The sequence below is a fragment of the Macaca mulatta genome, chromosome 13 (genome assembly GCF_049350105.2).
Source record: "Macaca mulatta isolate MMU2019108-1 chromosome 13, T2T-MMU8v2.0, whole genome shotgun sequence".
NCBI lineage: Eukaryota > Metazoa > Chordata > Mammalia > Primates > Cercopithecidae > Macaca > Macaca mulatta.
In genome coordinates, this window is record NC_133418.1 from 70,374,366 (window position 1) to 70,389,137 (window position 14,772).

Here is a 14,772-nt window from a genome sequence, read left to right on the forward strand (position 1 = left end):
TCAGCTAATCGGGAGGCTGAGGCAGGAGAACTGCTTGGATCCAGGAGGTAGAGGTTATAGTGAGGTGAGACTGTGCCACTACATTCCAGCCTGGGGAACAGAGCCAGACACTGTCTCAAAAAAAAAAAAAAAAAAGTTTAGATTTGTTAACTAATGACTTCAATGAGAGTTTTAAGTTTAAAAAATGTAATTACAAAATCTATAGATTCTATGGCTCCTGGGGACTATGTACCTTCCTTTGGAATTTTTTGGCATAACAAAGAACATTCAATTAATGTACCAGTATTGTAGTGTATCTTCTAATGGAGCATTAAAACATTGTATGTTTAAAGACGAGAACATAAGACTTAGTTTCCCATTGCATACCCTAACAGAAATGTTAACACATGTGCACCATAGTTTGTCATTTGTTCAAAATTGGGTTTGGACAGACTCTATCAAATTTGAACAGTTTTCTCATATTGTTGCTGTAACAGAAGCAGAAAGATAAAAATAACCCAAACAACTTTGTCAGAGAAAAGCCTCCCTACCACTGTTCCTACCTTGATCCTTCCTAGTTTCCTGCTTTCCTAACCCCAATTCTTTGAAAACAAGATGAAAACAAGCTGACCCGATACTAAACATCTTCTTGTGTAAAGGCTCATGACAAATGCAGTCTTTATAGAAGATTCCACATTTGAAATGTGAAATGATGAGATTTTTAGGAGATACCACGTGAGCTTGTATTCTAGCATTGAAAGTCTCTCTTGTAGGAAAAGCATTAAGACTGTTGTCTTTGCGTTATTCATTCATTCTGCATCAACAAATATTTATTGAATACTGGTTATGTGCAAAGCAATATGAGCAACTCAAGGATATGGAAAGTATAGCCTCTGAGATTTGCAGTCTTGAAGAAGAGACAAGATTTGTATAATGCATATTCAAGAACAGTCAGCTTGTCAAAATTGGATCATCTTATCTGACTTACATTCAGATGAGGACATCATTGATACAATGGAAAGACCACTAGTCATGAAGGAAGCCACTTACTCTATCGTTTGCTATTTCTTAGATCTGAGATAAATTACTTAACCTCAAAGGGCTGATGGTTGGAGGGCAGGTGGAAACAAGAACATAGACTACCTTCAGGATTACTTTCACATAGATTACTATGACCCAGAAACAGGAAATGTGAAGCATATGCACAAGGTACAGATGCAAGTGAGCGGATTCAGCTCTGAGATCCCTCCCTAGTTCCTCATAGATCACCAGCCAAAGTTCATGGTCAGTGCAGCTCCTGGGTAGAGATAAACCGGCCAGGTCACAGGAGCCCAGAGCCACAGACCCACAGCCTTTCATTCACAGACCCCCATAGTTAGGCCCCTTAGTGTTCCATTTCTTATTGCATCTTGGGGCCTAACATGAGCAGTCTACATCTGATAAACTTCAGTTTCCTCAACACTGATATTTAATAATTGTATACTTGGTAGGCTTGTTCTCAGCCTTGGGCAAGATGGTCGATATGAAGTGTCTAGCATGGTGCTTGATCCATGAAGGGAAGGTGCTTCATCAGCGGCTTCCTCAGTTGAGGAACTGAAAGTAACATGCACGTTTCCTGCCTCTCCAGCCTAGCACTCTTTCTAATACACGAATAATGGCAACTGGATTCACTTTGCGACAATAGAATGATACATTAAGGGATGAGAGAAAACTGATTATTTGCAGAAAGCATTGCATGTCTAAAAATCCTAGGAAATCTGTTTATTAGCCTATGTGAGTTTATCAAAGTGATTAAGTTTATAGTGAATCCACCATAATTAGGGGATTTCTTCATTGTGGTAACCACTAGTTTAATAAAAAGAGAAGAAATCCCATTTAACATAGCCACAAAAAAAGGGTGGGGGGACACAGAAAAAAACACTTTACTGAGATCATGGTATTGCAGTTAAAGAGTTTAATTAATGCAAGGCTGCCAAGCAGAAGGGCTGGAGTTAACACTCAAATCAGTCTCTCTAATAAGGGGCTAGGGTTTTTATGGATAATTTGGTGCACAGGGGGATAGGGAATGGGTGCCGCTGATTGATTTGGGATGAAATCACAGGGGTATGGAAAATGATCCCGGTGTGGAGTCCTCCTTTGGGTGGGGCAGGTCAGCGGGGGCACAGGACACACTGGTTGAGTCATGAGCCACTGGCTGGATAGGGTTGGTCAGTTGCCAGAATACAAAAGTAAAAAAACATCTCAAAAACCCAAAAGTATGTTCTACAATAGTGATGTTATCTATGGGAGCAATTGGGGAAGTCTTAAATCCTGTGATCTCTGGCCACATGAGTACTGGGCAGTAAGGGATTATAGAAAGTATGCCTATATTTGAGCAGAATTCAGGCTCCTCCAATAATAATAATCTTGTGGCCTTTCATTAGTTTTACAAAGGTGGCTTCAGTTCCAGACAAGGAGGAGATCAGTTTTAGGGAGGGACTATTATCATCCTTAGTTCAAAGTTAAACTATAAACTAAATTTCTTCTATAGTTAGCTTGGCCTATGCCCTGGAATGAGCCAGGAGCACCACCTGTGAGGTGAGAAGCATCCCGCCTCAGTCTCTGTCATCATTTCTGCAAAGGTGGTTTCAAACTATGACATTTATAAAGAAAATTATAAAGAATTGTATGTGCCATATGTACAAAAAGTACAACGCTTTAATGGACTATACAAAACAAGATAAACAGATTGAGATATATACGTTATTATACAGAAAAACAATTTTCACCAAGTAAAGTTATTTACTGTTTGTTAAATATTGAAATTCCACACTAACAAAGAAACTGTGACTCATGATGCTGCTCTAGTCTCCAGAATTTCCCCAGGAAATCCTAAAACATAAAGTGTAAGTTTTTATACTAATTGAATAAAGCAGCATAAGACATGTAGAAATACATTGAATATATACTATCACAAAATTAGGAAAAAATAATTTAGTAATTACATTTTGTTCATTCATTGTATTCATTTTTTATTTTTTATCTTTATTTTTAAAATTTTGAGACATATCTCGCTCTGTCACCCAGGGTGGAGTGCAGTTGTGTGATCATGGCTCACTGTAGCCTCATCTATGGAGCTCAAATGATCTTCCCATTTCAGCCTCCCAAACAGGTGGGACTACAGATGTGTAACACCATGCCTGGTTAATTATGTTTTAATAATTGCCAGGATAACTGGCTAACACAAAAACAAAACAAGTGATTTAAATTAGCACTTACAGTACATACCAGAGTAAGATCGTAGTGCATTAAAGAGTTAAATATTTCCTTTAATTTTTAGCAAAGCTAGGAGAAATATGCATCAAATATTTATGAAATCTTTAGACAATATTTTTGAAAAGCTTGTGGCAACAATGGAAATCACAAAGAAAAAAATAGCTTAAAAACATCAAGAAAAAGTGATTTTAACATAAAAACTAACAATGATTGAAACACACAAGAAGATAAACATAATTAGAAAACAGGGAAGAGTTAGTATCTACAACAACTTAAGGACTTATCCAAATCTTCAAAAATATTAAAACCTCAAGAGATAAATGGTCAGAGGACATAAACATAGTATTTGTATATGAAGAAATTCGAGTAAATTAGATGTATAAATAAGTTCTTGGAAGGATATTTATAATAGCAAAAAAATTGGAAAGAAAATACCCAGTATAAATTACAGTGCATCAACTCAACAGAGTGTTATGTAGTCATTAGAATTATTAGGAAAATGGGAAATTTTGTTATTTAATATAATACATATACACACAGAAAAACAAAAATGAAAATTGTTATTGATACAGAATAGTGGAAAAATGGCTTTTCTATAAATAACATTGAGGTGGAACAAGGGAACAGCTGTACTAGTTATTGAACATTATTATTGATTTTAATACTTGCATTTTTCAACATATATATGATAGCAAAAAAGTTAAACAGAAGAAATCAGGGATATCAGTGCCAAATGGTAAGTTATTCAGCTTCCTAGAGTTAGGATCTTTTGCCATGCCAGAACCTTTACAGAGAACACTCACATTTCCCAAAGGCGCTGGGCAAAGTGAGGAACGCGCTGTGGGAGTCACCAACCATATGTGATGATGGTTATACCTTTGTCTCTGGAGCCTTATTCTGGGATATCAGTGTCATCAGTTTGTCTTCCTCCTTCCTGATGTTTTATTCTTATCATAATTCTTTTTAAAGTTTGCAGTTTGCCTGGATTTAGATAAAGGTCTTCATATTTTAACTGGGAATTTATTTCTTGTATGTAGCTCCTAACATATTTCAATATCCTCTTTACCATCCTCTGCCTTCCTGTTTACTGTTTCTCATGTAAAAGGCATTGTTATAGATTAAGAGTTAACAGCTCAGGCCGGGCACAGTGGCTCATGCCTGTAATCCCAGCACTTTGGGAGGCTGACATGGGATAATCGCTTAAGGCCAGGAATTCAAGAGCAGCCTGGGCAACATAGGGAGACCTTGTCTCTACAAATAATAATAAAAATCAAAAGAGTTAATAACTTGAGTAATGGGCACAGTTTCAATCCTGACTCAGTGTGTGACCTTGGACAAATTACTTATTTGTAAGCCTTGGATACATTTATAAGTAAGATGGAAATGATGACACAAACTTCATTGGGTAATTATGAGGTTTAAATTAAGAGATAATTCATGTAATGTGCTTAGTGTGCTACCTACTTATAACATTGTAAACTCTCAGGTTATGACATGAATATGTCACTTAAGTGCCTTTCAAATTTTTAACTATTAAGAAAAAAAAGAAAAACTCACAACCTTAAAATAATTGTTCTATGTTTTGTTTTTTGAGATGGGGTCTTGCTCCAGGCTGGAGTGCAGTGGTGCCAACATGGCTCACAGCAGCCTCAACCTCCTGGGCTCAAGCATCCTCCCACGTCAGCCTCCCAAGTAGCTGGGACTCCAGACACATGCCACCACTCTCAGCTAAGTTTTTTTTTTTTTTTGGTAGAGACTGGGTCTCACTATGTTGCCCAGGCTGGTTTCGAACTCCTGCGCTCAAGTGATCTTCCTGCCTCGGCTTCCCAACGTGCTGGGATTACAGGTGTCAGCCAGTGCACCCAGCCAGTTCTACTTCTTTCCACACATTGGGTAGATCACTATAAGAAAGTCATGGTTTAATTTAAAAAGGCAAGTTCCCTTACTTTGCTGTCCTTTGTTTGCCTTTTAAAAGACACCTTGAATATGGAACAGTATATAAATAAATCGACCAGATTTCCTTAATCACCGCACCTAAGTAAACTGTATTTACTAAAAACAGAAAGATGACAAGAAGGAAAATGCATTTACTGAATTCTGGCTTTATGACTTTAGTAGTCCAACAACCTCATTTCAACTACTGAAGTCTGTCAAATGATCAAAACCAAAATATAGAACTATTTGTTATAGTTCATATTTAAACTCTTGAAAATGAATCTCAGTTGAAAAGTTCAGGTAGGGAGGAAGGGGCATTTCCAAAGGAATTAAATGTTGTGGTTCAGGTTCAAAGCAACTATGGCTGGCAGAAAATCAAGGCTTTCCATATTGTGTCTTAGGTAGTGATAGCAACTGGGGTGTAGGTTTTGTATATATGTATTTTTAAAATTTGAAATTGGTAAGTGTAATATGAGCATTACTTGGACTTTATTTGAATTTATTTGAATTTCAACAGCTACCAACAGATGTGCTTAGCCTGAATAGGCCCCGATTCCCAAGTAGCACAATATTTCGAATCTATTTTAGATTCTGAAACAAGAGCCGATTCCAGGAAGATAGCTCTGAACCTTTTTCCCAGCTGCAGAAATAACTCTGCTTGTTGCTCCTCTGACCTACACCAAGGGAAGCTGCTTGAAAAGATGTTCTTCTGCCAACAATCATTTTACCATTGTAACCCACAAGTGGAAAAACAAACTGTTGGCTCCTCTTCAGAAAACCTATTCTCACATCGCCAGAATCAGGTAGATAAAGAAAGCAAGCCATAGAGTTCTTTTAATTGCTGTCTTTTTCCAAAATGACGTTTACATTTTTGTTACCCCAGGGAGGCCTATTCATGGTGTGTATGAAATGGGGCTTATATGTCAACAATTGGTCACTATTAACCTTTCCCCGAATAATTAAATTCATCTAGGGAGGTATTAGGACCACTCTCCCCCCAGCTCCCAATTCCTTCTCCCTCCTTCTGTTCCCACCCCTTACTTTAGGATGTATGAGCCTTTCTCATTTGAAAGTAAAAACCTCCCACCTGAATTCTCCTCTAGCTGTTGCCCTATCTTGTTTCTTTTCTTCACCAAGCTTCTGGAGCTGATGAATTCCTATTAAGTCAAATGGAAATTCTGAATTTGCTTTCAGACATAATAATGTTTTTATTGGGAGCCTCTTTGTGCCAGGCGCTCTTATAGGCCCCTAAAAAACATTTTCCTGATGAAAAAGTACATGAATAATGCATGTTCATTATAACAACTCAACAGTACAGAAACAGATAAAGAGAGCATCAATGCCTCTCCCCACTCAGCTCCATATCTTACCATGTCCACCACAAGAGATAAGAATTATTAACCCTCTTTTGTAGCTGAGAATGGCTCAGAGAGTAGCCCGCAGAGTTTAAAAGGAAGAGCTTTAGGGGCAGATTGCCTGGGTTCATTTCTTGACCTTGCCATTTCCTATGTGTCCATCTGCAAATTAATATTTCTGCACCTCACCCGGGCGCGGTGGCTCACGCCTGTAAACCCAGCACTTTGGGAGGCCGAGGCGGGCAGATCACGAGGTCAGGAGATCTAGACCATCCTGGATAACATGGTGAAACCCCGTCTCTACTAAAAAAAAAAAAAAATCAAAAAATTAGCCGGACGTGGTGGTAGGTGCCTGTAGTCCCAGCTACTCGGGAGGCTGAGCCAGGAGAATGGTGTTAACCCGGAAGGTGGAGCTTGCAGTGAGCTGAGATTGCGCCACTGCACTCCAGCCTGGGCGCCAGAGCAAGGCTCCGTCTCAAAAAAAAAAAAAAAAGAAATTCTGCACCTCAGTTTTCTTATCTGTTGAACAGGGCTAATGATAGTACCTGCTTTATAGGGTGTTGTGATAAGGATGTAATTTGCTAAAACAAAATTGTTGGAAAAACATTTACTATCCAGTCCATATTTTAATTTCCTCCACTGTCCCAAAAATGCTTTTGAGAGCTTTCCTGTCCCCTACCCCAAACAAGGATCATATACTTATATTTTTGAAAAGGCATGGGCATGTCCAATGGGTTGTGGTAAATGACTGAGTGTGTTAGTGGATCTTGTTTACTCATATTTTATTCAGTATTTTTGTATCAGTATTCACAAGTAATACTAAAAAGTCCTTTAGTTGCGGACCATAAGTTCTGGTATATGAGGTTTCCATTATTGTTATTTTGAAGGTGTTCTGTAATTTATTTATTTCCTTTTTGACCCAAGAGTTGATTTAGAGTTATTTATATCAGCAATTACAAAACTGTTCTCAGAACATGCTGCTCACACTCTACTTTTTGCAATATATTGAAGTTTTTTTAATGGGCATAATAAATTCTCAATTTTTGTGAATGTCCAATGGGCATGTGAAAAGAAGGGGTATTCTCTATTTTCAGGATGCTGAGTCCTAGATAGCAAAAATAATGAGAGCTAATATTTATCAAATACTTAATACATGCTAAGCTTTGCTCTTTAGAACAATTCTGTGCTTCACAACAATTCTGGGAGGTAGGCACTATTATTATGTCAGTTTTACAGATAAGGAAACTGAGGCACAAAAGTAACTTTCCCAAGGTTATTTAGTAACTAAGTGCAGTTTGAGATTTGGACTCACCACTCTTAACCACTACATTTCAACTTACTTAATCTTCATATCACCCCTATATGTAGATATTATCTGTGAAACAGAGAAAGAAAACTCAGGCTCAAAGAGGTTAAGCATTTGCCCAAAGTCATAATAGGCCACTCCCTGCATTCTTCCCCTCTCTCCTGGGTATTCCTTTCAACTGCCTCATCCATTGTCAAAAGGAGAGTAGGATGCTGATATGGTTTGGCTCTGTGTCCCCACCCATATCTCATCTTGTAGCTCCCATAATTCCCATGTGTTGTGGGAGCAACCTGGTGGGAGATCACTGAATCATGGGGGTGGGTCTTTCCCATGCTATTCTCGTGATAGTGAATAAGTCTCACAAGATCTGCTGGTTTTAAAAATGGGAGTTTCCCTGTACAAGCTCTCTCTTTTTGCCTGCTGCCGTCCATGTAAGATGTGACTTGCTCCTCCTTGCCTTCCACCAAGATTGTGAGGCCTCCCCAGCCACGTGGAACTGTAAGTCCATTAAACCTCTTTCTTTTATAAATTGCCCAGTCTCAGGTATATCCTTATCAGCAGTGAGAAAACAGACTAATACACATGCTTATCTTTTGACCCCCTACTTTTTATTATACAAATTTTCATACATATATAGAAAGCATAGTATAATCAAATAGCTACATAATTCCACCTAGTTAAAATTTGCTATATTTTCTTTCTTTTCCTCCCTCTCTCCCCAGAAGTTTGTTTTTGGCATTGTAGTTGAACTTTGTGAAAGTAAGTTGCAAATATCATAACACTTGACCCCTAAATGCTAAAATTCCTCTTCTGAGAATAAGAATGCTGTTTTCTATACTTATAATGCCATTTATCACACCTAAGAAAACTCATGTAATTCTTTTAAACATTTTACTATCCAGGCCCTTTTTAAATTTCCTCCCCTGTCCCAAGAATGCTTTTGAGAGCTTTCCTATCCCCTACCCCAAACAAGGATCATATATCTTGTTAAAACAACTCACCACCTAAATTTATACTTATATTTTTCAAAGGGCATTAAGATTTCTACTTGTTTCTATATAATATGCATCCACCCATCTCCAGACCAGCATCCCTTTTTGGGCAATTACCTTGGACCTTCTCCCTTTCCTCCCACCTTGTTTTTTACATCTGAGTTTGCTGTGCTGTCTGCCTGGCTTCTGCCCTTCCTGGCTAGTCTCCTGTTTCTGCCTTCTTCATTCTAAGCTCCCTGAGCAGGATCTGAGAGGTGAAGCCAGCTGGACTTCTGGGTCAGGTGGGGAGTTAGAGAACTTTTCTGCCTAGCTAGAGGATTGTAAACACACCAATCAGTGCTCTGTGTCAAGCTAAAGGTTTGTAAATGCACCAATCAGGAGGATGTGGGCGGGACCAAATAAGGGAATAAAAGCTGGCCACCCAAGTCAGCAATGGCAACCTGCTCAGGTGTCCTTCCATACTGTGGAAGCTTTGTTCTTTCGCTCTTCACCATAAATCTTGCTGCTCCTTACTCTTTGGGTCTGCACTACCTTTATGAGCTGTAACACTCACTGAGAAGGTCTGCAGCTTCACTCCTGAAGTCAGCAAGACCACAAACCCACCAGGAGGAACAAACAACTCTGGACGCACCACCTTTAAGAGCTGTAACACTCACTGCAAAGGTCTGCAGCTTCACTCCTGACATCAAGTGAGACCCTGAACCCACCTGAAGGAGGAAACTCTGGACACACCATCTTTAAGAACTGTAACACTGCAAGGGTCTACGGCTTCATTCTCGAAGTCAGAGAAACCAAGAACCCACTGGAAGGAACCAATTCTGGACACAGATCCATGCCTGTTTCATTCACTACTAAACATCTATCACCTCCCTACCACACAAAAGGTGGTCAATAAATAGGCACTTACTGCTTTTCCTGTGCTATTTGGATTTGATGACAGAATCTGGCTTCCTGGTTTCAACTAGTGATTGTAATATCTTTTCTCAGTATTCTGGCAGTTCAGTATACGGTGTATGTTAAAATAATGAAATTCTGGTATATTTATTTTACTGTGATTATTCAATACTCTAAAAGGTGCTGAATTATCATCTTGAAACATATGCAAAGAGTTATACGCTGTATTAAAATTTGAAAAGAATGAAGGAGTAACTCTATACTCCTCAAAAAGAAAGAGAAAATAACAATTGACAACCCAAACCTTTTTTTGACAGGGTGTCACTGTCACTGTCACCCAAGCTGGAGTGCCACTGGCAATAATAACTCACTGTAAGCTCGAACTCCTGGGCTCAAGCAATCCTCCCACCTCAGCCTCCTGAGTAGCTAGGACTACAGGTATGCAGCACCATGTCTGGCTGATTTTTAAATTATTTTGTAGAGACAGGGTGATATGGTTGGATATTTGTCCCTGCTCGAATTTCATGTTGAAACATAATCCCCAATGTTTGAGGTGGAGCCTGGTGGGAGATGACTGGATCTTGGGGGCAGTTTCTTGTGAAGATGGTTTAACACCATCCCTTGATGCTGTCCTCTTGACAGTGAGTGATTTCTCACAAGACCTGGTCACTTAAAAGTGTGTGGCACCTCCCTCTCTCTCCTGCTCTTGCCATGTGATGTGCCTGTTCCCCCTCTGCCTTCTGCCATGATTGTAAGCTTCCTTAAGTCTCCCCAGAAGATGAGCAGATGCCATATCATGCTTCCTGTAAAGCCTGTTGAACCAATTAAACTTTTTTCTTTATAAATTACCCAATCTCAGGGTTTTTTTTTTTTTTATAGCAATTCAAGAATAACCTAATACACAGGGTCTTACTACCTTGTCCAGGCTGGTCACAAACTCCAGCCTCAGGTGATTTTCCCACTTTGGCCCCCCATAGTGCTGGGATCACAGGCATGAGCCACCACACCCAGCCCCTAAACCTTCTATCACATACATAAATCTTACCCCTATTTCAAAGACCTTTCAATAAAATGGAATGTGAATGGGAGAGTAATTAATTAGGTTGATATAGCTGTACCTAATCTATATCCATACAGGATAAATTAAAGATAAAGATAAAACTAGAAATGCTTTACTTGAAACAAAAACTACAGTTTGCCATCCATAAAAATTGTGATTACTTTTTTTTAAGAAATAATTAAGAGAGATTATTCTAAAATGACAACTCAAGAAAATACTAGGAATTAGAGCAAAACTCTGTTCACCTCTCTGCTACCAGTGTAGAACCTGAAAGCTTTTATAGCAGCTGGAAAAAATTTGCTCCAAAAAATACTCTTATGGTAATGATGACATTATCAATGCACTTTGTTTTTTTTCATTTTCCATTTTCTATGATTAACCAACTTATGCATTTACTGTAGTATCAATTTCTTTTCTAATACTGAACAAATTTTATCTAAATTAGGCTAGAGTGATTATATATGTCTAACACTTAGATATTGGAAATATATTTTATAATATCTATTTAAAAATTTGCATTTAAAACGTATTATTTAGTTACACTGTTGTATTTCCTGAATTCTGAACACTTTTAAAATAAAAGTCTGACATAAATACTGGTATTTTGGATTTGTGTAACATAAACCCTGTAACAGTGGTTGTGTCATTTTGCTCCTGTGTTGCATTCACTGGTGGGGACGCTTGGCACTAGCCAGAACACAGGTCCAGTCACAAGCCTGTGGCTCTTCTCACCCCTGACTGAAACACTCTGGGGCCAGTCTATCAGGCCAGGACTCTACATAGACTTTTTAGACTTTTACAGTTTCACCAGGCACAATAATGTATATTTTCTTTCTATGAGTGCTACCTTAGTAGAAAATGATTAAATCATAATTTATTAACTTTGGTAGGGTAAATCATTTCCCATGCCCTGGTAACTCAAAATATTTTTCTCCCCTCTTATCTATATTTACATACAATAAAGATGACTGCAGCTGTAAAGCTACTTGGTTAATCACTTAAAACTTCTTTTTGACCATTTCCTTTGCAAACAGTTTGATAGACTTTCCATGGGAAACAGAAGAAATTAGCAAAGTGTACATCTCCCTCTCTTGTTTACCAGCATTCTTTTGAATCTTAGGAAAGTGACATATTGTATTCAGGCCCTCAGCTTTCTAAACTGGGTGGCCTAGTTCTAAGAAAAATAGTTCTGTATGTTAAATCACTATATAAACAAAGTTGTATAAAGAATTTAAGAGAGAGGGATTCCTTTCAAAACAAGAACTGAAAAAGAGTATTTCAGGAGTCCAAGGAAAACAAGACTATACAATTCACAGGCTCCTTTCAATCATCTAATATACAGTTTATCTTTTAAAACATCATGCTTTTTCTGTTTCCCAGAGAATTAAACTCTTTACAACTCTATGATGTGCAGATTAGTGGCTAAATTGTACTCTTTCCAAGAAGCCATATTATTCTTCCTTCCTTTACTCATTTTTCTTTTTTCTTTCCTTTTTCTCCCTCTCCCTCTTTCTCCACATCTCTATTTCTGCCTCTAGTTCACAAAACATTTCAGAGATTTTATATAGCTCTCCTTGTTCTCCCTTTTTTAAGGAAAAAAAAAATTATAGCCAGAATATTTCAGACTCCAAAGTTGAAATTGTGTATTATTCTTTTCAATAGTTTCTAGTCCATGCCTTAGAACAAAGCAGAATGGAACCGCAAAAGAAAGTAATACTTTACAATGAACTCAAAGAATAATATTACTACTCACTTTTCAGTTTTAAAAAATATTTCCTAATATATGTGTACCTTTGAGATGTATAATACCAGGGTCTGTGACATTAAGAAATATAAAATTCTAAAGGTGTCTGCCTTCCCACTAACTGATTTTATCCAAAGGTGGTGGTGATATACCTTGGCCCTAGAATACAAATCCAGCTTTGAGTCTTCTGTCAATGGTTTGGACCACCTATTGCTCGAAAACGTTGCTACCCTCATGTCATTCCCTCTCATTTCTCATGTTTTTTAGCTCCTGCCTCATTCTCACTTCTCTCTTGTCTTATCTCTCAGTGATTTCAGTATACACATAGACTATCCTTCCCACCCCGTCCTGTTGGCTCATTGACCTCCCCTGCAATGACCTTATCCTCTATCTGCCTCATTAGAGACCAACTTGGATTCATGAATAGGATTCTGACTAATCTCTTGCAGGTCATTCTCAAACCACTGTCTCTCAGCCCTCTAGATTATTCTCCCTAGGACTTGACCCCAGGAGACCTTCAGTAGCCTGAATCTTCCAATTCATTGATCAGACCACCTTTTCACTGATCTTATCCTGCATGTCTTCTGTTCCTCCAGCTTAAACTCTAAGATCAATTCTTATAATTATTCTCTTGTCCTTCTTGTTTCAGCTCTAAATCCAACTCTGCGTATTCACACTGCACCTGTAAGTTGAATGTGGCTAGAGAAAAATTCATAGCCATGCTGATGGGTCTCACTTTGAATTCATGACTTTAATGTTGTCTGACAATACTTTAGGTCATACTCTAGTCACTCTTCTCTCTAGACAACTATTTCGTACCTTCTTCTCTGTCCTCAGACTCTACTGCCTCTTGCCCCATTTCCTCATACTCATTTGATCATCTTGCTTTCTATTTCACTGAGAACAGTGAAGCAATCAGAGGAAGATTTCATAAATCTCACTATCACTTCTACCTGTTTACCAGCACATACACCCTCATACTTTGACTTCCTGCCAGTTACCACTAGTGAATTTGTCATGCTCCCACCTAAAGCTGACATCTCCTCCTCCACTTAGGTACTAGATTCCACCTCCTCTTGTCTATTCCAGGACATCCCTCCAATAATGCTTCCTTCTATCTCTTACATCATTAGTTTCTGCTCCCTACTGGATCATTCACATCAACCTGCTTCTTTACACATGCTGCTTCTCCCATTTTAAAAACACGTTCTTTGCTCCATTTCCCCACCAGCTATTATCCCATTTCTTTGAAGCAAAACATCTCAAAAGAGTTGTATATCTTGCTGTTTTCACTTTTTCGCTTCTTGTTTTCTCTTAAACTTATTCCAGCCAAGCTATTACCCCACCACTGCACTGAAAGTAGCTTGACTACTCTTGTCATGATCCCATTTCTTTCTTTTTGGAGAAAAATTCCTCAAAAGAATTGTCAATATTCAATCTCCAATTTATTTCCTCCCTTTCCCTTTCAAACATATTTCAACCCCCACCACTCCACTGAAAATGCTCTTGTTGAGTCACCAGTGACTCTTTGTTTTAAAATCCAACGGTCAGTTCTCAGACTTCATTTTAACTGACCTGTGAGCACCCTGCGACACAGCTGAACACCTTCCTTTACACATTCAGCTTCAAGCACATTGCACTCTCTTGGTTTCCTTCCTACCCTGCTGGTCTCTCTTCAGTCTTCCTTGATGTTTTTCCTTTTTTTCCTGACCTTATAATTTTGGAGTCTTCAGGGCCTAGCTTATCAGGACTCACTATCTTAGTGTTCTTATCCAACCCTTTGGCTTTAAATTCCATGCATGCTGATTATCGCAAAATGTGAATACCTATTTCAGACCTCTCCTGAGCTCTAAACTCATTATGCCCACTTGGCATCTCAACTCTGTTGTCCAATAATCATCTCAAACAATATGTTTTTTTTTTTAAAAAAGATAACTCCGATTTTCCTGCAAAGATCTTCCTCATTATAGCCTTCACCACTCTGCTTCCAGTATCTCCATCCTAACAGTTGCTCAGGTCAAAATCCTTGGAGTCATCCTCGACTTCTCTCTTTCTTTCATACCCCATGCTGGGAGGTGGGGCCTTTAAGAGATGATCAGGTTGGTAAGATGGATTTAAGTCTTTGTTGCAAGGCTGGATTAATTCTTATGGGAATGGATTAGTTTTTGAGAGAGTGGGTTGCTATAATGCTGAGTCAGCCTCTTTTGTCCATTCTTTCCCAGGTGCTTGCTAGCTCTTCTGCTTTTTTGTCA

At 38.5% G+C, this 14,772-nt stretch overlaps 1 protein-coding gene across 1 annotated transcript in view; it reads right to left on the reverse strand.

The window, feature by feature from the left end:
• The window catches only part of ACYP2 (acylphosphatase 2), a 195,471-nt gene that overhangs the window by 31,180 nt on the left and 149,519 nt on the right, over positions 1 to 14,772 (reverse strand). The window lies entirely within an intron of this gene.